Here is a 7470-nt window from a genome sequence, read left to right as displayed (position 1 = left end):
GGTTGAGTAATATCTATTTAGTTGAAGTTTCCTTTGCAATACATTTCACTCAAACAATATCACATTGAATTAAACCACACTTTTAAAGTTTATGCTTTACTTAGAAACATCTAAGTTATTAATACAATAGATATTGTGTGAGTCCACATATCAGAAGATATCATGTGAACGTAGAGAATTCAATACTTGGACAATACACAATGACGGAAACATTTGATGGATCGTTTTTGTGTTTGAATGTGTCATTTTGAGTAGAAAATTTACTCAATGTCACAAAATGGCGAGTTACTAAACCTAACAAGAAGCAATGATGAAACCGTGTAAAATCAACCTCATTAATTATTCAAGGCCCAGTGCATGATGGGAACATTAGTATCAGAAAAATTTTTACTTAATTTTATAACGTTGATATTTACGCTTTCATTTCTACACGATTAAATTGAGTACTAATATAGAGTTTACTTAGTTTTTTTTTTATTCTTGCCTGAACTGACTTTGTCATGTACACTGTAAAAAAAATGTTGGTTTAACTTAAAAAAGCAAGTTACCTTGTTGCCTTAAAATGTTGAGTTCGTTGTAATACAATGAAGAAAAATGGTTTAATAAACAGAAACTCAAAATAGTATGTTATCTTCACACATTAGTTATCGAAGTTGATTTGACAAAAGATAAAAAGTTGTGATAACAAATCATGAAAATATTTTTTTACAGTGTAAATAAAAAAAAAAATCTGTTTTTTTTTTTTTTTTCGTTTTTTTTTTCATTTTTATCAGAGAAGAAACACCCAGTTTACTGCTGATTGACATAACTTTATGATAAGTTATGAAATGGTTGATGAAATAGTGAGTAGCACTGTGTGTGCAGTAAAGTGCAGGGCTTTCACAATGGAGAGATTAATGATGCAGTAAAGCGGAGCACACACACACACACACACACACACTGCAGTCTCTGTCATACAGCACTGGTTCCCATACACACTAACAACCAGACAGACTCGCTCAGTGTGGCGACTTCAGCCCACACACACCCACGACATGAGTCTTTATCATTCTCTCGCTGTCACACACACTCATATGCTTGCACATCACACATTTCAACATTTGTTAGTAGTTTTAGTCAAGCATCACTTTCTGTTACTACTCATACTTGGGGGGTTAAAGGGATTGTTCACCCAAAAATGTCAATTTTGTCCTCATTTACTCATCCTCAAGTTGTTCCAAACCTGTGTGTTTCTTTCTTCTGTTGAACAGAAAAAAAGATATTTTAAAGAAAGGTAATCAAACAGTCGACAATAGCCATTGATTTCCATATGAAACTGTCTGGATATCAATGTTCTTAAAAATATCGTCCTTTGTGTTTAAACTCATACAGGTTTGGAACAACATTAGGTTAAGCAAATTATGACAATTTTTATTTTGGGGTGAACTATCCCTTTAAAGTCACTGAAGTGCCTTGAAAAACGTAGCATTATTCAATGTGTTGACGTAATTTAAACAGGAAAACTGGGCGGGGGCATATCGAACCGCTCCAGAGTCCGTCTACGGAGAACCTTGGCACTTCCTATTAGCCCCATTGTCTATGGAGCTAGATGGCTAAATGTGTCTCTTTCTCCTGCTTGTCGTTGAATCAACGTACATTTTATTGATTCCACAAGTTCAATATAGATTATAGTCCAAAAGTCGAATGAATGAGTACTTATGTACTTTGATTTCTTACAGGTTGGGCCGTTGTTGGTCGGAACACGCATTGCTAATGAATGCTGATTGGTCAGTGACGGACTTGTGACTGATTACGAGCAGAGACCCCGTTTGATGGCACCTGAACCTAAAGCAGAATCAGAAACGTTAACACATAACTCGTGTATTAACCGAAAGAGCCTTACCTCCAATAGCAGCTGGTGTTATCGTTGCCGATGCCACGAGAAAGGAAGCCATGAAGCGGAAGTGCCGAAGTGACTCAGAAATTGATTTTTAGAACAGAGAAGTGAACTTAAAAATGCAATTTTCCGCTATATTAGCTGTATTATCTTGCCCCCCCCCCCCAACTTTCAAATTACTTGACAAAAAGAGCGCCCCCACATGGACAGAGACGTGTTACTGCAGCCAGTCCAGAAACCGGAAGTAACCAGAGAGTGCCAATTCTCTTCCTATTAGACATTCTCTGACAGCTCCTCCCCTTTTTTTAAATAGCCAATAGCGTTTAGTTTATATCACAGCTCTGCGAGAGCTGTTGAGCTTGGTAAAGCCGCAGTTTCCTCCTAATCTCTATCAGTTTCTCCTATTCACCTCAATATTGCTTTAAAATACAGCATTCTGTGCCAAATTCAAACGGGTCTGATACGTTTTCTGGTCTGCGTCGACTCGATCACATGATACGCTCTGTGTGTCGTGTTTCTGGACCGGAGCTGCGGCGGTTCATGTGATGCTAACGTCAATCCAGGCTTCATTTTCCCTATATTTACACTGTCTGAATCGTTTCCTGTCCCCTATATAGTGCACTATGTGCCATTCACCATGTAGAAAATAGGAAATATGTGAACAAGTGACCGATTCAGCTTCAGTAGGGGGCGGAGCTCTTGATTGGACAGAATATCTAATGAGAAGTTAGCTGATTAAGTTTTGAACGCTTATATCTTCTAAATATGAATTTTGTCATTTTTTTCGTAGAGCACACTTCGGGTTTGTTTAAATCACTAACCTTTAGCATCTAACTTGTCTTACATCGTTTTTGTTGCAAATCCCTTGCAACTGAAACCAATTTAAAATACCATTGCATCCAAATGCACTGTAGCCGTGACTTTTGCATGGGCAAACACCCCTCAGATTCCCTGAAGAACATGTAAAATCCTTGTTTATATTGTCCTCGATCTCCTACAGGTTTATCCACACATGCACATTCCCTCACACTATCAAACACACTCCCAATGAAGCATGCTAGAGCCTATTAGTGGCTATAGCACAGCATCTCTCTCTCTCTCTCTCTCACTCTCTCTCTCTCGCCTCAGGCACTAAAGCGGAGAAGCACAAGAACTGCAGCGGTGTAAAGAGCTCTACCTCTAACACTTAATTGTTTCCCCCAGTGTTTGTAATTGCGTTCTCTCGCACACTTGTAATGACGGCGCATCTGTCACTGCGCCACAGTGCCATCTGCTGACAGCTTGAGTCATGAGCCTTTCCACACACAACACAACCTTGTAATAAAAGTTAAGACGCCACCGATCGGCGTGACAAATGGCCCTATTTTAGTTTTTTTTTGGCCAAAGATAACAAAGCCGTAACTCTGTTATTTACAAACACTACAAAAAGGCGCTGATCAAATGTTTCAAGTCCGGAACCATTTGTCTGAATAAATGACGTTTTGGGGGAACGTTAAGATTACATAATTCAATCTGTCAGAGGAGATATTGAATTATGTGCAGTGATCTTCTGTCTGAGCTCTGGATCAGAGTTTGAATTGGACAGACGCACTGTGGGCTCAGCGAGGCTTTGGGTCAACGCCCGTCCAATTCCTATCCCATAATCCTCGCTGAGAAGCCCCTCCGGATGGGCTTTGTTGTTGATTGGCACGTAGGCCTTGGATTACAAGTCTTCCGCTTGATCAAATCTTGTAGTTCTGTTGTTAGTGACACTTTCGAAGGCAAGATATCGTTCTTATTTAGTTTTACAAACTCAAATTTGTGACTTTTGCCTGGCAGACGATAAAACAGGCAAAAACGCCATCGATTTACACGGAGCCGGATTCACGAAGCATTCTTAAGAATAAAATGTCCTTCTTATTTCCTAATTTAAAGGGGTGGTTGAATATTTCTGTTTTCTAACGTTAGTTAGTGTGTAATGTTGCTGTTTGATCATAAACAACATCTTCAAAGTTATGACGCTTAAAGTTCAAAGCAAAGGGAGATATTTGCTTTTAAATAAATAGTTTTTTAAGGACTACAACAAACGGCTGGTAGGAACTACACGACATTCCTCCCGGGTTAGTGACATCACAAACCCTAAAATTTACATAAACCCCGCCCCCTGAACACGATTTATAGATTATCAAGACATATGCTAATCAATGACTAGAAGATAACTACACATAAGCTACATAAATTCACCAACTAACCGTTCAGAAATGTCCTGTTGCTTCTACATGTTGTCACTTCTTCTTGAGTCTCCATCTTTCTGACTTCGGTATGAACATAAATGGGGCTAAAAGTGTGTGTGTGTGTGTGTGTGTGTGTGTGTGTGTGTGTGTGTGTGTGTGTGTGTGTGTGTGTGTGTGTGTGTGTGTGTGTGTGTGTGTGTGTGTGTGTGTGTGTGTGTGTGTGTGTGTGTGTGTGTGTGTGTGTGTGTGTGTGTGTGTGTGTGTTAAAAGAGCTGTGTCGGGAGCAGCAGCTCATTTGCATTTAAAGGGACAGACCCTCAAAAAGTGACAACTTTAACATGCTATATAAAAATATCTGTGGGGTATTTTGAGCTGAAACTTCACACACACACTCTGGGGACATCAGAGACTTATTTTACATCTTGTGAAAAGGGCATTATACCACCCCTTTAAGAATAAAGTTAAGAATATTTTGTATTCCCCAAAAAACATTTCTTAATGTTCTTATCTTTTATTTTAGGATCATTATAAAGACACGTTTTTTCTTTAAGAAAAACTTAAATTCCTGAAGAGCGAGTTCCTAAAAATCCTCAAAAAGGCAGCATGTTTTTGATTTTATAATTATTATAACAATGTTCTGCAACATTCAGCACTTACAGGACACATTCATTCTACAGAGAGAGAAAGAGAGACTAAAAAGAGAGAAAAACTGAGATCAAATGAATCCAACAAGCTTTTTAAATATAATTATTTAAAATACACATCAAAAAATGTTTTGATTATTAAGGTAATCTGAAGTTGGCATACAATCTTTTAACACCAGAGCCGTTCATTTTCTTCTTTAGAAAAAAAGTAAGATGTTCTCAATTAGACATTTGAGAACTTCTTCTTTTAAGGTTTTTCAAGAATTGCACATAGAAACATTTTAATCTCAGGAAATTGTATTCAAAGTGAACCTAACACTATTTCGATGGTCCACTTTAGACATTCTTCTAACTTTAAGTAACTTTGCAACTACATTTCAACTAACTCTCATTATAATATCTGAACACTTTATTCTGACACTTTTATTTGATTTTATATTGACTCTGATCTCTGGCAACTATAGCATTGCTGTGCTAGTTTTGCATGGGAAAGCCCAATGCATTTTATGTTATTATGTAAAAAATATAATTATATCTTTAGTTTTAGTGATAACACAACTTTTTTTTTGGCCCAAACTCGTTTGTTAAATGCAGCAGATTAGACTTTCAGAGGTGAGAAATAAATCCAAACAGGGCTTTTGAAAATATGCTTAAATATTTCTGTCACGCTTTTGTCTTGCGCTGGATCAGGATCCTAATCCGTTGTCTTAGAGTTGTGGCGACCGGAGACGTTTTAATGAGCGAGTTTTCAGATCTCACACTTTGGTTTGGAGCAGTTGTCCCAGCGCTGCCGTCACGTCAGGTTTGACGGCCTCGATCTCGAGGGTCAGACGTGCCGTTGCCACTGGGAAACTTAATTTGTGTAATTGGCCATTAAAACTATTTGTTGAGAAAGTTAAAGCCCAACTTTACCGGCATCACACACTGCTGGAGATGATACAGGTGTCACTGCAAATCTCCCTTATTCATTCTCTGCACCTTTTCTCAGCAGTCAGCAGTTTCACCGCACACTGAATCCGAATAAACCGTACTAAGGTGGCAAAGACGTGTTTGTGTCGCTAGCACTTTAATGAAATATGACAGGAAGGCGTACTGCAGAAAGAGTTATGATTTATACAACCATTCGCCTGGTGACTAGATTTCATATGGGCTATTGTAATATGCCACCGGTTTCATTTAGAATTGTTTTTGTTTTCTTTTTATTATTTTTCTATCAAACATGATGCATTTTTCCTTCAGTGATGATGAATTGTTGCCGTTTGCGGCAATATGGATATGAATTGTTCCTAAGGGAGAGAATATTTCGGTAGTTTGGTGTGGATTTGTTAGTATCGGACTGTTCAATAATGCCGGCCTCCCTCGGTAAATGTCTTGTTTTGATCCCACTTAGTCTTGCTTCGTATTTACTTCGTCAGCGTATTTTGACGTTGCTTAGACAAGCATCGCTATACTTCTCGTACTTATGGTAATAATCCCACAATTATTCCATGTCGATGCATAACTCACTGTTTCTGCTACTGGCATAAATGATACTTCAAATGCATTGCTTTTCCTTTTCTAAGCAATTTGAATGTAAGAATTTAGCCTTTGGATGATAGAATGGGTGCAAATGTTTACGTTGCGGATGCATTTCTAGAGACTAGAATACAATTCACAATTGAGGTTTTGACTTGGGCCAGTAAGCATCCCATGGAAGCTTGTGTCCGCCACAGAAAGAAAAAAATATAAAAAAAGGTGATTGCAATTTTTATCTCACAATTCTGACTTTTTTTTCAACAATTTGGGATCTTGTGATGTAAATTCGCAATTGCGTGATATAAAGTCGTAATTGCGTGTTATAATGTCAGAATTGCGTGATATAAAGTCGTAATTGCGTGTTATAATGTCAGAATTGCGTGATATAAAGTCGTAATTGCGTGTTATAATGTCAGAATTGCGTGATATAAAGTCGTAATTGCGTGTTATAATGTCAGAATTGCGTGATATAAAGGCAGAATTGCGTGTTATAATGTCAGAATTGCGTGATATAAAGGCAGAATTGCGTGTTATGTCAGAATTGCGTGATATAATGTCAGAATTGCGTGTTATAATGTCAGAATTGCGTGATATAAAGGCAGAATTGCGTGTTATGTCAGAATTGCGTGATATAATGTCAGAATTGCGTTATAATGTCAGAATTGCGTGATATAATGTCAGAATTGCGTGTTATGTCAGAATTGCGTGTTATAATGTCAGAATTGCGTGATATAAAGGCAGAATTGCGTGTTATGTCAGAATTGCGTGTTATAATGTCAGAATTGCGTGTTATAATGTCAGAATTGCGTGTTATAATGTCAGAATTGCGTGATATAAAGTCGTAATTGCGTGATATAAAGTCGTAATTGCGTGATATAAAGTCGTAATTGCGTGATATAAAGGCAGAATTACGTGATATAAAGGCAGAATTGCGTGATATAAAATCGTAATTGCGTGATATAAAGTCGTGATTGCATGATATAAAGTCGTAATTGCGTGATATAAAGTCGTAATTGCGTGATATAAAGGCAGAATTGCGTGATATAAAGGCAGAATTGCGTGATATAAAATCGTAATTGTGTGATATAAAGTCAGAATTGCGTGATATAAAGTCGTAATTGCGTGTTATAAAGTCAGAATTGCATGATATAAACTCGCAATTGTGAGAGAAAAAGTTACATTTACTTTTTAAAAATATATTATTTTATGGCGGAAACAAGCT

This window comes from Phoxinus phoxinus (genome assembly GCF_949152265.1).
Source record: "Phoxinus phoxinus genome assembly, chromosome: 9".
Classification (NCBI taxonomy): Eukaryota; Metazoa; Chordata; class Actinopteri; order Cypriniformes; family Leuciscidae; genus Phoxinus; species Phoxinus phoxinus.
Note: the sequence above shows the minus strand (reverse complement) of the source record.